At 42.8% G+C, this 16043-nt stretch overlaps 1 long non-coding RNA gene across 1 annotated transcript; it reads right to left on the minus strand.

Annotated features, from left to right (window-relative positions):
- Positions 1–2009: 2009 nt before the first annotated feature.
- On the minus strand, positions 2010–13893 carry LOC129840670 (uncharacterized). Its single transcript, XR_008757239.1, has 3 exons — positions 13561–13893; positions 2917–2956; positions 2010–2745 (listed from the first exon to the last, which is right to left on the minus strand). It is a non-coding gene; the product is annotated as an uncharacterized LOC129840670 (long non-coding RNA).
- Between the last annotated feature and the right edge of the window lie 2150 nt (positions 13894–16043).

A 16043-nucleotide genomic window follows, 5' to 3' on the forward strand; every position in this document is an offset into this window, starting at 1 on the left:
TTTGCAAACGCTCCCACCCATTAAGTCAAAATGTGATTGGTTGATTCCACTGTCACTCCAAAATGTGTCCCTAACACAGTTGAATGGCAGATAACTTTATCTGAGCTAGGTAGATTTATCTCCCCAGAGACCAGCAAAGAAAAATCCTTATTGGATCTTTTTTTTCTGTTCCCTTTCCTTTCCAATAAAAACTGAAGAGATTAAATTAGAACACCATTGAAAATAATAGTTTTATAATCATTATTTTTGAAATCCTTAGCCCTTCTCTGAAGGTGTAGAAGGCCCATTGCTCCCCACTGTGTTTGGGTTAGCAATAATGTTGTTCTGAAATATTAACATAGAAATCCTGGACATTTTGAACTCTCATTATGTTTGTGATTTGACAAAATTGCAATCATGGTCTTCAATTGGACTCGCATTTTTCTGGTCTCGGTCTTGACTGGGACCCCTTGTCCCCCTCCCGGTCTCTGTCTTGACTCAGACTTGATTTGCTCCGGTCTTAGTCTTGAATCAGTCTCGCTTTAGGTGGTCTCGAACACAACACTGGGTTGCTATACATTACTTTTACCCATTGAATAAGAGACTCACCGAAATTGAAAAAAATCCAGTTATTCATTCATAAAATCCAGTTTGATGGATCATATATGGTCATATTTGATAATGTACTGCTAAAATCCAAACAGGACCACTAGCACCAACCTGTGTATCTTCAGTTTGTGAAGGAGGGTGATGAGAGCATATGAGACAATGAGCATGATCGACAAACTCAGACACGTGATCGACAGTCGAGTAAAATCAGGAAGTCGGCTCATTTCTGAAGGACAAGAAGGAAATAAAAATATACTTGTTTTGCTTTTACTTGTTGCTTAATGGCAATTCTACTGCGTTAGCATGAATGTTACTGGCCTTGTACACAGTCAGGGTTTACAACTGATGCACAACACATTTGGCAGATTGAATGTGATACAACAGAGAGTATTTTTCATGGAACCCAAAAGGGTTATACCTGGAACCAAAAAGGGTTCTACCTGGAACCAAAAATGGTTCTCCTATGGGGACAACCGAAGAACCCTTTTGGAACCCTTTTTTTCTAAGGGTGTACATCACATCAGCTGTGTCAAATGTAGTGTACATCAGTTGTGTGTACAGGGCCTTTATGTTTTGAATAAGATGTGCATATATGATATATTTAATAACTACAGTGGTGTAGTACATTTTCATGCCATCCTGTAACTCACCATGGTTTTTTTCATCTGTTGTCCCATCAGTTCCAGTGGTTCCATTGTCACTATGCTTCTTTTGGTTGGGAGAATGTGCACCTGTGTGTCCAATAGGTTGATAAAACGTAATCATAACCATACATAAAGCTGTTTTGTACACAACCAACAATATCGACAGACTGTAGAAATCAGCGGAATACATCACACAAAAGAGCACACGTCTTTGCAAAAAATCACAGTTAGATTCTGTGAAAGAATTAAGGCTACTGGCTACCTGACAGGCTCACTTTCCGGTTGAACTTGTCATCTTTCATCTCGAATCCGCAGGACATAAAACAATATAAAGTGCCTTGCAAAAGTATTCAGACCCCTTGGATTTCTCTACATTTTTATTGTGTTACAAAGTGGAAATAAAATGGATTGAATCGTCATATTTTTAAAGATAAATACAAATACAAAACGTTGCATAATATGAATGTAAAACCTTTGACTTCTTACCCCAGCATGTTGAAAAGACAAACAGAACCATGAAAAAAACATTGGCCATCCTCTCAAAACTTCTCTCTTACTTAATGTTTAAATACAGTAGTACAAAACAATATGCAAGCAGCACCTTATCGTTTCTTGGCTAGTGCCATCTTTACTGTCTTGATATATTAAGTCCAAAGAAGTAGCAAAAATGTATTTCTCACTTTTCAACCGACACGTCAGAAATGCTAATGATTGTATTAGGATATCCTGTGCCCCCCCCCCCCCCCCCCCCCCCCACACACACACACACATACACACAAACAAACAGTCTCATCGCTCTCATCTTGGTCTTTATTGTAGCAGAAAATGTGTTCTCAATGAATTATCTGGTTAAATAAAAGGCACAATAAAAAATGAACACACACACATTATAAATGGTCATGACTTTCATCCCTTGCACTTGTTCGAGTGTCTGCTAGTGTCAAATACTGTGATAATGAAAGAAATGTTTGGTTATTGCTGTAGGCCAAATACACTCCACAAAGAGCTCATATTGAGAAGCATGTTTCTGTACATGTGAAAAGATATACAATGTTTATATGATTACATGAATATCCCAGTATCTTTATATGACCACAAAATGTGAGTTTCGTAATATAATAATAACAATATATGCCATTTAGCAGACGCTTTTATCCACAGCTTTTATCCTAAGTGACTTACAGTCAGGCGATAATTCCTCTACAATTATCCAAAGGGTGATTTTATATGGCACAGTCTGTGGGTGGTGAACATAGGCGTTGCCATAAGATGGGCCTTATACAGAATTCCATTAACAGGCTAAAGCAAACACATTTAGACACTATAGAAAGTGTTGGTAAAGTACAAGTGTGGACGCTTTTGGGACGCACCCAGATAGAGAGCTTCTAGGTCGAAGGTCATGTCCTGCTTCCTGTGCTGGTAATTTGTCAGGCATGCACATGTAGATAGAGTTGACTTTCTCTTTGTAGCTTCTGTGCCCTCTGCCTAGTTTCTTCTCGCTCATACCAGAGACCTGAGAACAACAGAGGCTACATATCATCACATACTATATGTTAAACAAACATTTTTTGCGTCATCATCAAACAGGGGATATAGCCCATGCATAGCAGGCTTTGCAGAACAAACAGAATTTGGCCTTTTCGTTTTAACAACTTTTAATCACTTAAATAGATCAGTGATCTACCTTGGGCTGGTGTTCTACCACATCCTGTTGAGACATAGACCTATAACACAAACAAAGAGGATCAGCACTGTCACATAGACACACAATTAACCCTTTAAGTCAAAGAGCCTAATGGCCTTGTAAAATAACTGGCATGTTATTGTCACAATATCAATAACACTTGCAGGTAAATAGTTTCAGATTGATATGCAGTCAGAAAGGGAGAGATCACTTTTTACATTTAAGTCATTTAGAAGACACTCTTATAAAGCACAATTTTCAGTAGTGAATGCATACATTAATTGAGCCACACGGGACTACATTGTGTTTAAGGTCTTAGTCCTGATCTTAATCTTAATCTAGTGTCCTCCAAATCACTTTTTATCCATTAGCTGGATTAAACTGTGTCGTAGCTGAATCAGAATTAGTTAGGTAACATAGATAAATAAGATGTTTTATTTACTTTCATAATATGCTTACGTGAGAAACTTGTCATTAGAATGTGTCTTTTTGGACTATACTGTTGGCAGTTGCATTTTTCCTTTCTTCTCAGGGGAAAAGTCACTTGGGGCCCAGAGAGGGGAGAGGTCAGGAAAAAAAATATTTTCCATAAATACCGGTCTTTTATCAACCAGAACATTTGAGTTCAACCATAATATTTGTTGCAATATTTGTTCTATCTTTTCTGCGGGATGAAATTTAAATTGTAAACAGCTCTACAATGCTTGGTTGAAAAAGAGAGATAATTTGAAGAATGTTTCATTTTCAATGAATCGAATATGAGACATGGCAATCTGCACAAAGGCAAAAAGGCAATTTTTAAACAGTGGATGAGGTTTTCTATTCGTAATCTACTTGAGAACCATTTTGGGTTCAAGTGAAACTCATGAAGCTTTTAGAGAGAGGCTTAGTGCTTTTATATTTAATCATCTCAACCAACCCAGTTCATATTCATTATATAGGCACGCTTTATCTTGTCTGGTTTAACATCCCAGATAAAGATTTTTTTTTTTGCTCATTTGGTTTGAAAACCCCCCCCCGAATCATCAGGAGTAGGCAGTGCCATAAGTGAGTAAACTGAGATATGATTATGGAGTTAATCGGTGTAATTTTTCTATATATAGACAGGTATTTACCTCTCCATGGTGGCAGGGTCTTGTCTAATTTTATATTGAAATTCACTGTGGAGAGCTAATTTATATATTTTGTGATATGACTACTAAGTATCTATACTTCACCGTCAGCCCATTTTTATAGATACTCTGCAGGGTAATGTAAAAGCTGTGTTGTTTAATGATCCAATTCTTAATATTGTACACTTATCATCATTCTTTATCCAGAGATGCCAGAAAAGTTATCTAGAGCTTCAATGAGACGTTGCTGGGATCTAGCTTGCGGACTTTGTATAAAACTTGAGTCATCGGCATACATGTACACTTTGGTTTTAAAGTGTTAGGGTTGCGTCAATTCAATCTGGTATAAGGATAAGTATGACGATGAGTCACCGATTGTATGCTATGTATTATTTATTAACTAAGCAATAAATGGCAAATGCAATTTTCGTATATACGGGTTCAATGTATCATCACGCAGGATAAAACAGAGAACTGGGCAACACCCCAAAACCCCTCCCCTATATACTCTAACAGAGTTAGTTCTTGCTTCAGAGCAAGCCTGTTAGAGTAGAGGTCCAGTGTGGTTTAGACTTACTGGCCTATCGCTGGTGTTGGTGCTTAAGCTAGTCCAGCCCCTTAGCGCTCCGGAGGGTCCGCTGTTATCTTGATAGAGTGTTGCTGTCTTGCCCCACACCCCTGTTGCATTCACAGTTCCTCTTTTCTTGTCTTTTCAGTACTTTTACATCCTTGCTACCCCTCGTGAAATGCACCCCTCCCCTCCCAACATTAGTCAAGTCATGCTATATGGTTAGCCACACTTTGTTGCACAATTATAACACACACACATACACATGTTCAATGTACTTATCACTCCCCCACATACAATCAATAAAACTCAGACCTCACAAAAGCATTGGATTTCTAATCCTCTAATGTTACTATTTGATCTGATTTTAATAGCTAGCACTTCAATGGCCATAACGAATAGAATGGTGACAGCAGACACCCTTCTTCAACTCCTCTTGACAGTTCAAAACTCTCTGAGAAGTAGCCACTTTTTACTATTTTACACCTGGGGCTGCTATAGTGTTGTAGTACTCAAGACCACATATTGAGTGTATCTGTCTTGTCTTGGTGTTAGATTCATTTGGACTCGGTCTTGACTCGGTCTCGAACAGTGAGACCAGCCAAGACCAGCGGAGTAAAAAACTCATAATAATCAGCTTCCATTCAGTCAGCACATAAAAGTGCTTCGCCAGACCAAAGATATACACTCCTTTCTTGAAACGTGAATACAGTATCTTAACAGCCTTTATATGTATTATAACCTATAGGTTTGGCAGGTTTGTAATCATGAAATGGCAGCCACCTTAATACCAGCGTACTCATGTAGGAAGTGCACTTTTTGTAAAACCCAAAGGGCTAGTGATGTAGTGTAGGCTATACGCAGATACAGTATAAACCCTATACCCAACTATTTTTCAGTGGACATTGCGTTAACTGACGTCTTAATTCCTACTGATGCATATCAAAGTTATCAGGTATGAAGATAAGTCTCAGATGCAGACCACGTCGAATAAACAATAGTTTAATATTCCAACAGGGGCAGGCAATAGACAGATCAAGGCAGGCAGGGGTCAGTAAACCAGAGGTGGGGCAACGGTACCGGGTGGCATGCAGGCTCAAGGTAAGGCAGAGGTCGGTAATCCAGAGGGGGGCAAAGGTACAGGTCGGCAGGCAGGCTCAGGGTCAGGCAGAGTGGTCAGGCAGGCGGGTTCAGAGTCAAGCAAGGGTCAAAACTAGGAGGGCGAGAAAAGAGAGACTGGAAAATGATGGAAACGGGAGACGAAGGGCTGTGAGACATGGGTTTGACTCTGGACACATGAAAGGTGGGATGTATACGAAGGGTACGGGGCAACAGAAGACGAACAGCAGAGGGGCTAATGATCTTGGAAATGGGGAATGGGCCGATAAACCAAGGGAAGAGTTTGCGGGATTCCACCCGGAGAGGCAGATCATGGGCGGATAGCCATACCTTCTGCCCCAGACTATACCGGGGAGCCGGGGTTCGACGGCGATCCGCTTGTCGTCGATATCTCGGGTTCCGGAGTGGCAGCCGTGGGGTTATAGCGGCGAGACAGGGCATCCGGCTTGATGTTCTTTGGACCCCGGCCGGTAGGAGAGGGAAAAGTTGAACCGGGTAAACAGCATGGCCCATCTCGCCTGCCTGAAGTTAAGGCGCTTGGCGATGCAGAGATACTCCAGGTTTTTGTGGTCGGTCCACAAAATGAATGGAAGTTCCGCCCTTTCGAGCCAGTGCCTCCATTCCTCCGATGCCATCTTAACCGCAAGAAGCTCCCGATTCCCCACATCGTATTTCCTCTCTGTGGCGGTGAGGTGGTGGGAGAAGAAGGCCAGGGATGCGGCTTAAGGTCCAGGGCAGAACGTTGGGACAGACAGCCCCCACTCCGACATCCAAAGCATCGGCCTCCACCACGAACTAATGGGAAGGGTCTGGATGAACCAGAATCGGAGCCGTGGTGAAGCAATGTTTAAGGTCCCGGAACGTCCGGTCCGCGGCCGTGGACCACATGAACGGAACCTTGGTAGAGGTGAGGGCAGACAAGGGGGAGGCCAGGGTGCTGTAACCCCAGATAAAGCGGTGATAAAAGTTGGCGAACCCCAGGAAGCGTTGCAGCTGCACCCTGGACGTAGGCTGAGGCCAATCCACCACCGCTCTCACCTTCTCAGGATCCATCTTGATGCTCCCAGCAGAGATGATGTAGCCCAGGAAGAGAATGATGGAGCGATGGAACTCGCACTTTTCCGCCTTAACGAACAACAGGTTCTCCAAAAGGCGCTGGAGAACCTGCCGGACATAAAGCACATGTTCTTGGGGGAGCGGGAGAAGATGAGGATGTCATCAATGTAGACGAAGACGAACTGGTTCAGCATGTCACGGAGAACATCATTCACCAGAGCCATGAACACGGCAAGGGCGTCGGTGAGGCCAAAGGACATGACCAGATATTCATAGTGGTCTTCCACTCGTCCCCCTCTCAGATCCGCACCAGGTGGTAGGGCATTACGTAGATCCAGCTTGGAAAACACAGTGGCCACCTGGAGCGGTTCGAAGGCTGAGGAAATGAGTGGTAGGGGATAACGCTTCATAACAGTGATGTCAAAAAGTCCCCGGTAGTCAATGCACAGGTGCAGGGTCTTGTCGTTCTTCTCCACGAAGAAGAACCCTGCGCCAGCGGGAGAGGAAGAGTGACGAATAAATCCAGCAGATAGGGATTCCAATGTAGTCCTCCATAGCCTTGGTTTCAGGTCCTGACTGCGAGTACAGACGCCCTCGGGGCTGCGTGGTGCTAGGGAGAAGGTCAATCCCGAAGTCATAGGGGCAGTGTGGCAGAAGGGAAGTGGCCCAGGACTTTTTGAACACCTCCTGGAGATCCTGGTATTCCGCGGGAATGGTGGAGACATCCGGAACCACCTCAGAGGACCTAGGAAGATGTCCCGGGGCAGGTTGCGCCGACTTCAGACAATTGGCGTGGCAGAACGGACTCCAGCCCATGATGGCACCCGTAGACCAATTGATGAGCGGGTTATGTTGCTGGATCCAGGGGAATCCCAAAACCAAGTGGATCTGGGGGGTCTTGATGAGCAGGAACTGGAAAAAGAGAGACTATCTTTTCATGGTTGTTTGATCAATAGGAATGTAAAGTTCCTAAATAATTTAAGGAAATGTGAAAATGACCATGTCTAAGTGGCCGCTTGACATTTATTTAAAAAAAATATTAGTGTCATTTCTTCCTGAGGTTGTAGATGAAAATATTTGAATAAGATTTCATGTTGCTAAAATGCTGTCGGTTCCACTTTAAATGCAACAAAGTTTCATACACAAGTTATTTTCAAAGAGGCAGCAAGCACCCAGATGATGATGATCGTTTGAAACTTAACTTCTTGTTCAAAGTTATTGTTGAAAAGGGAGAAGCTAACAAATTAACAACAACATCCTCTTTCATAACACATGCTGCAGCCGCTGCAAACTAGCCGACAACAAAAGCTAGCTAAACTGTGGGAAAACTACTGCTCACTATTGCGCAGTGACCTGTTGGTGTGTTGCCAACTCAGTGTTGCCAACTCCTCATTAAGGAAAGTAGCTATTGGCTGTCCTAAAAGTCGCTAGAAGTCGCTAAATGACGTCATCGCCTAATTTGCATAATTGGCCATGTGCATGTAATTGTGATGGACGCCGTAGAAGAGAGGAATAACGTCGTGGGAGAGACAAAAAGTGAGTAAAAAACACCCTAAATATGTTTAGAACTACAAATAAGCAAGCTGCAGAGAGTGGCACACACAGCGAATAAGAACCAGATATTTGAGGCCATGCTCCTCCTTCAGCACTTTATGGACCCAATTGTTAATCCCCATCATTACAGAGGCATTGTCAGTCCCTATCCAAAGGAGTTTCTCTTTTTTAAGACAACACTTCTCGAGGAAAGCCACAACAGCACAGGCTATAGATTTGGCATCTCCTCCCTCCAACTCAACAAGCCCCAGAAATGTTGATACAATTGTCTGCTTGGTGTCACTAAAGTACCTTATCACAACCCCCAGGTACTTAGAAACACTTACATCCGTGGACTCATCGAGGAGGAGACTGAAACGCTGGTCACCCACATCTGCGACCAACTTTTTCAGAAAGTATGCTGCTGGAACACCATTAATCATTTCTGTGCACTTTGTCCTGTGCATTTTGAAGTGAGTAGCAGCAGTGGAGTCTGAGAAACCCGCTCTACATGCTTCTCCAATGTGATCACATGTCAGCATGGAACAGTGTTCAGCGATAGCTAATGCCATGGTGGCCTCAGCCTTTTTTGCGTATGTTTTCGAGTTGTCATGTGTTTTTTTACATCACTAAGTTTGGTGTAGAAATCAGCCTTACAATACAGGCCGTATATCATCTCCAATAAACGGCTTCAACCAGCCTTTGAATTCAGGGTTTGATTCCCGCCCCTTTCTGTATTTTTGAGTGTACAGTTTAGACTGAGACATGATGAGCTAGCCAGCTAGATGTTTAGCTTATGTCACAGAGAGGCACACACACAGTGGACAAGGTGAGTAAGTGACTGGCTGTGTGAGTCAAATGCAGTGATTTATTTTTGTGCAGTGATTTATTTTAGACAAAGAACATTTTACATTTACATCCCGCCCGGATCAGCCAGTGGTGATTGGGTGATTCCACTGTCACTCCAAAATTAGGCCCTAATACAGTTCTCATTTGCAACTGCGACCTGGCCAAGATAAAGCAAAGCAGTTCGAAACATACAACAACACAGAGTTACACATGTAATAATCAAACATACAATCAATGATACAGTAGAAAAGTTGATATACAGCATGTGCAAATGAGGTAGGATAAGGGAGGTAAGGCAATAAATAGGCCATGGTGGCGAAGTAATTACAATATAGCAATTAAACACTGGAATGGTAGGATGTGCAGAAGATGAATGTGCAAGAAGAGATACTGGGGTGCAAAGGAGCAAGATAAATAAATAAATACAGCATGGGGATAAGGTAGATTGGATGGGCTATGTACAGGTGCAGTGATCTGTGAGCTGCTCTGACAGCTGGTGCTTAACGCTAGTGAGGGAGATATGAGTCTCCAGCATCAATGATTTTTGCAGTTCGTTCCAGTCATTGGCAGCAGAGAACTGGAAGGAGAGGCGGCCAAAGGAAGAATTGGCTTTGGGGGTGACCAGTGAGATATACCTGCTGGCAGATACCCTTCTCTAGCTTCTGATGGCTTAGGATATGGCAGAATTAGCTAGCTAGATTTATCTCCCCAGAGACCAGCAATGAAAAATCCTGATTGGATATTTTTTTCTATTCAGTGTTAACCTTTTCCTTTCCAACAAAAACGGAATAATTTTCATTATATTATTATAATCATTATTTTTTATTAAACCCTTAGCCCTGTGTAGAAGGCCCATTGTTCACCACTGTGTTTGGCTTAGCAATAATGTTGTTGAACACAGAAATACTGGACATTCTCTTATTATGGTTGTGATTCGACAAAATTGCAATCAAGGTCTTGAATTGGACTCACATTTTTCTGGTCTCGGTCTTGACTCGGTCCCCCCCCGGGCTTGATCTTGACCTTGACTCAGACTTGATTTGCTCCGGTCTTAGTCTTGAATCAGTCTCGCTTAGAATTCCTTACAATCAAATGCCGACCGCATTATCTACCAAGAGAATTCTCTTCGATTATAATCACAGCAGTGTATATCCCCCCCAAGCAGACACCTCGACGGCCCTGAAAGAACTTCATTGGACTCTATGTAAACTGTAAACCACATATCCTGAGGCTGCATTTATTGTAGCTGGGGATTTTAACAAAGCTAATCTGAAAACAAGGCTCCCAAAATTTTATCAGCATATCGAATGTGCGACCCGGGCTGGCAGCATTCTGGATCATTGCTACTCTAACTTCCGCGTCGCATACAAAGCCCTCCCTCACCCTCCTTTCGGCAAATCTGACCACGACTCCATTTTGTTGCTCCCAGTCTATAGACAGAAACTAAAACAGGAAACGCCCGTGCTCAGGTCTGTTCAACGCTGGTCCGACCAATCTGATTCCACGCTTCAAGATTGCTTCGATCAAGTGGACTGGGATATGTTCCGGATATGTAGCCTCAGACAACAACATTGATGTATACGCTGATTCGGTGAGTGAGTTTATTAGCAAGTGCATCGGTGATGTTGTACCCCCGGTGACTATTAAAACCTTCCCCAATCAGAAACCGTGGATTGATGGCAGCATTCGCGCAAAACTGGAAACATGACCAAATACAAACAGTGTAGCTATTCCCTCCGCAAGGCAATCTAACAAGCTAAGCGTCAGTATAGAGACAAAGTAGAGTCGCAATTCAACGGCTCAGACACAAGAGGTATGTGGCAGGGTCTACAGTCAATCACGGATTACAAAAAGCAACAGAGCCTCTTCAACCTCAGGAGGCTGAAGAAATTTGGCTTGTCACCGAAAACACTCACAAACCTTTACAGATGCACAATCGAGAGCATCCTGCCGGGCTGCATCACGCCTGGTACGGCAACTGCTCCGCCCACAACCATAAGGCTCTCCAGAGGGCAGTGAGTCTGCACAACGCATTACCGGGGGCAAACTACCTGCCCTCCAGGACACCTACACCACCCGATGTCACAGGAAGGCCAAAAAGATCATCAAGGACAACAACCACCCGAGCCACTGCCTGTTCACCCCGCTATCCTCCAGAAGGCGAGGTCAGTACAGGTGCATCAAAGCTGGGACCGAGAAACAGCTTCTATCTCAAGGCCATCAGACTTTTAACCTTTAGGGGGCGCCATTTAGGCTTTGTAAAAAATCGTTCCCAAATTAAACTGCCTCGTACTCAATTCTTGCTCGTACAATATGCATATTATTATTACTATTGGATAGAAAACACTCTCTAGTTTCTAAAACCGTTTGAATTATATCTGTGAGTAAAACAGAACTCATTTTGCAGCAAACTTCCTGTCAGGAACTGAAAAATCTGAAATCGGGGGCTCTGTTCCAGGGTCAGTTTATTAATTTGCATAGAATCTATGGGTCTACATGCACTGCATACGCCTTCCCCTAAATGTCAGTAAGCAGTGAGAATTGGAATGGGGTGTCTAGCTAGATCTGAGGCAGAACAAGACTTCTTGGAACGTAAGGACTGGTCTTTTCATCGTCTGGCCTGACGCAAGATGGACGGGTGCATTGCGTTCTGAAAAGCTTTCGTTTTATAAGTTAGATATCTCCGGCTCTGATTTAATTTGATATATGTGTTAAAAATATCATAATGTAGTCATTTTAAACTGAGTTATATCAGTTTATATCAGTATATTGCAATTTTCTGTATTTTCTTTGTTCTGCGTTATGCTGAGTTGGACACATCTGCGCCACATGGCTAACGTTTGCTGATAATTACGCAGTTGAAGACGACCTTCTACAACCGAGCAACGATTATTCTGGACAAATGACAACTTGTACAAGATTCTGATGGAAGCTCATCAAATAGTAAGAACTATTCATGATGTTAATTCGTATTTCTGTCGAAAATGTTAAACTATAATTTCGGCGCGGTCTCGCTTTAACGTACGCTGTATGTCGTAGTAACGTTAATTTTAAAAATCTAACACAGCGGTTGCATTAAGAACTAGTGTATCTTTCATTTGCTGTCCAACCTGTATTTTTTTGTCAAGTTTATGATTAGATATTGATTAGATTAGGTGCCTCTCCCAAGATTTCTCCCGACATTTTGTTTGCAGTTTGGCTACTATTCACGTTGTAAAACCACGATTTGTGCCGCTAAATATGCACATTTTCGAACAAACCATATATGTATTGTGTAATATGATGTTATAGGACTGTCATCTGATGAAGTTTGAGAAGTTTGAGAAGGTTAGTGAAAAAAAAAATATATTTTGCTGGTTTATTCGCAATCGCTAACGTTATGTTGAATGAATGGGGCTGTGTGGTAGGCTATTGTAGTAAGCTAATATAATGCTATATTGTGTTTTCGCTGTAAAACACTTAAAACATCTGAAATATTGGCTGGATTCACAAGATGTTTGTCTTGAATTTTCTGTATACCGTGTATTTTTCATAAATGTTTTATGATGAGTATTTAGGTATTTCATGTTGGTTTCTGTAGTTATTCTAGCTGCTTTGGTGAGAGTTGTGATGGTGGCTGCAATGTAAAACTATGATTTATACCTGAAATATGCAAATTTTTCAAACAAAACATATGCTATACAATAAATATGTTATCAGACTGTCATCTGATGAAGTTGTTTCTTGGTTAGTGGCTATTTATATCTTTATTTGGCCGAATTGGTGATAGCTATTGATGCAGTAAGAAAATGGTGGAGTAAGAAAATTGTTGTCTTTTGCTAACAGTGGTTAGCTAATAGATTTACATATTGTGTCTTCCCTGTAAAACATTTTACAAATCAGAGATGATGGCTTGAATCACAAGATCTGTATCTTTCATTTGGTGTCTTGGACTTGTGATTTCATGAACATTTTATTTTATGATATCCCTGTAACTTTAGGCTAGGCTATGCTAGTCAGCTTTTGTGTTGGGGGGGATCCCGGATCCGGGTTAGGGAGGCGTAAGAGGTTTTAAACGTGAAAAATTTGGCATTTCAAGTTAATACACTCATCTACTCCATGGGTGGTGAAGCCGAGGATATATTAAACGCTTCACCGTTGACTGAGGAAGAGAAACTTAACTACAGTGCTGTTAAAGACTGTTTTGAAATGCCTTTTGAAGGGAGACACAACATTATATATTGAGAGAGCTAGGTTTAATGTGCACAAACAGGGTGAAACCACAGACAGTTTTAACACAGCTGTTCACAAGCTAGCAGAACATTGTCAGTTTGGCGCACTCAGGGAAGAGCTGATCTGAGATCGGATTGTAGTGGGAATAAGAAATATATCACTTCCTGAAAAGGTACAGTTGGATTCCCAGCTTACCTTGTCCAAAGCTGTAAACCAGGTCAGGCAGAGTGAGACAGTAAAAAGACAGCAGATGACGCTGCTCGGCATCAGCCAGCAGCTCCTTGCAGAGTGAAGAGAGTGAGGAAATAAATGCGTTTTCATACCGAGCTAATAAAAGAGGGGAACTCAGAACAGAGACAGATGAGCTAATAATAGAGGGGAACTCAGAACAGAGACAGACGAGCTAATAAAAGAGGGGAACTCAGAACAGAGACAGACGAGCTAATAAAAGAGGGGAACTCAGAACAGAGACAGACAAGCTAATAAAAGAGGGGAACTCAGAACAGAGACAGACAAGCTAATAAAAGAGGGGAACTCAGAACAGAGACAGACGAGCTAATAAAAGAGGGGAACTCAGAACAGAGACAGACGAGCTAATAAAAGAAGGGTTCTCAGAACAAAGACAGACGAGCTAATAAAAGAGGGGAACTCAGAACAGAGACAGACGTGGAGAAAACAATCACAGACAGCACCAGTAGCTAGTTCAAGTGTTTGTCGCAAATTTGGGAAATTCCCTTTCCACAGCTGGAAAGATTGCCCAGCAATGGATGCAGAATGCAGGAAATGTCACAGGAGAGGACACTTTTCAGCTGTCTGTCGATTTAAAGCAAATGCATGAGGTCTCAGAGGTGGTACAGCAGGACAACATCTTTCTGGGAGAAGGGCAAACAATGCTGGCTGGCACTCAGACATTAAACTCAATGGGGAGGTTGTGTCATTTAAACTAGAGATAGGGGCAGCAGTGACAGCAATTCCAACTAGGCTGTATAGCTATAGTAGAGATGACCCTTTGCTCTCTACAAACAAAAAACTATACTGGCCCAGTAATAAGATATTACCAGTGGTAGGGCAGTTGGTGATTAAACTGGAGAGTAAAGACAAAAGTGCCATCCAGCCTGTCTTCGTCATTGACTCTCTGGCCAGACCATTGCTGGGGCTGCCAGCAATTGAAGCATTGCAACTCATTGAGAGAGTGAGCGAACTGGAGGACCCAGGTGAAGTTTTCAAAAATAAATTCTTAAAAGTGTTTTCTGGCCTAGGAATGATAGAAGGTGACTACAAAATCCACCTGAAGAGGATGCTGTCCCATATGCCCTTACCACCCCCAGCCGTGTGACTATCCCTTTATTGGCCAGAGAAAAGGAATAGTTAGGGAGGATGAAAGAAATTGGGGTGGTGTCTAAAATAGAGTCCCACTGATTGGTGTGCAGGAATGGTAGTGGTCCCAAAAGCCAATGGGGACATTAGGATCTGTGTGGACATGACTAACTTGAATGAGGCACTCTGCAGAGAGAGACACATCTTAACATCAGTCACTGGCTCAGTTGGATGGCTCACAAGTCCTCACAAAGCTGGATGCCCGCTCAGGCTTCTGGCAATACCGCTGTCACCAGAGAGTAGGGCGCTCACAACGTTTATAACACCGTTTGGCCAGTACTGTTTTAACGGTTTGCCATTTGGAATCGCTTCCGGTCTTGAGCATTTCCAAAGACGCATGTCCCAGCTGTTGGATGGGCTGAGTGGCGTCATATTCCACGCGGACGACGTGCTCTTGTGTGGACGGGACAGAGCAGAACATGATTTAAGGCTCACAGCAGTTCTGAACAGACTCCAGGAGACTGGCCTGACACTCAATGAAAAATGCACTTTTGCTCAGTCAGAGGTCTTGTTCTTGGGAGACAAAATCAGTGCAGCTGGAATAGAGCCGGACCCGGAGAAGATCAGTGCAATCACAGATATGCTCATCCCCCAGAACGTGGCTGAAGTCAGGACCTTCTTAGGCATGGCCACATAAGTTCCTCCCACGGTTTTCAGATACAACCAAACCCCTGAGAGACTTACTAGCCAAAGAGAATGACTGGTCATGGGGTCAAGTGCAACAGGTGGCGTTTGACAAAATCAAAAGAGACCTGGCCTCAGAGTGTGATGACCCAGTACTGTCCCCACGCTAAGACAAAGGTATCAGCAGATGCATCAACCTTTGGGCTAGGGGCGGTCCTCACACAGATGCAGGACAACATGGAGTGGGGTCCAGTAGCATACATTTCCCAAAACTTATCTGACACGGACCAAAGGTATGCACAAGTGGAGAAAGCCGTTGGCTATCACATGGGCATGTGAAAGGCTCAGCCAATACCTTATTGGCCTGCAGTTTACAGCAAAGACTGACCACAAACCACTGTTGGTGTCACGCCCTGACCGTAGAGATCTTTTTATTCTCTATGTTTGGTTGGTCAGGGTGTGACTCGGGTGAGAAACTCTATGTTCTGTGTTTCTATGTTTTGGCCGGGTATGGTTCTCAATCAGGGACAGCTGTCTATCGTTGTCTCTGATTGGGAATCATACTTAGGCAGCCTTTTATCCTTTTGTATTTTGTGGGTAGTTATCTTTGTTAATGGCCTGTATAGCCCGCTTCACGTTCGTTTTTGTTGTTTCTTGTTTTGTTGGCGACATTTATA

This window comes from Salvelinus fontinalis, chromosome 41 (genome assembly GCF_029448725.1).
Source record: "Salvelinus fontinalis isolate EN_2023a chromosome 41, ASM2944872v1, whole genome shotgun sequence".
Lineage (NCBI taxonomy): Eukaryota > Metazoa > Chordata > Actinopteri > Salmoniformes > Salmonidae > Salvelinus > Salvelinus fontinalis.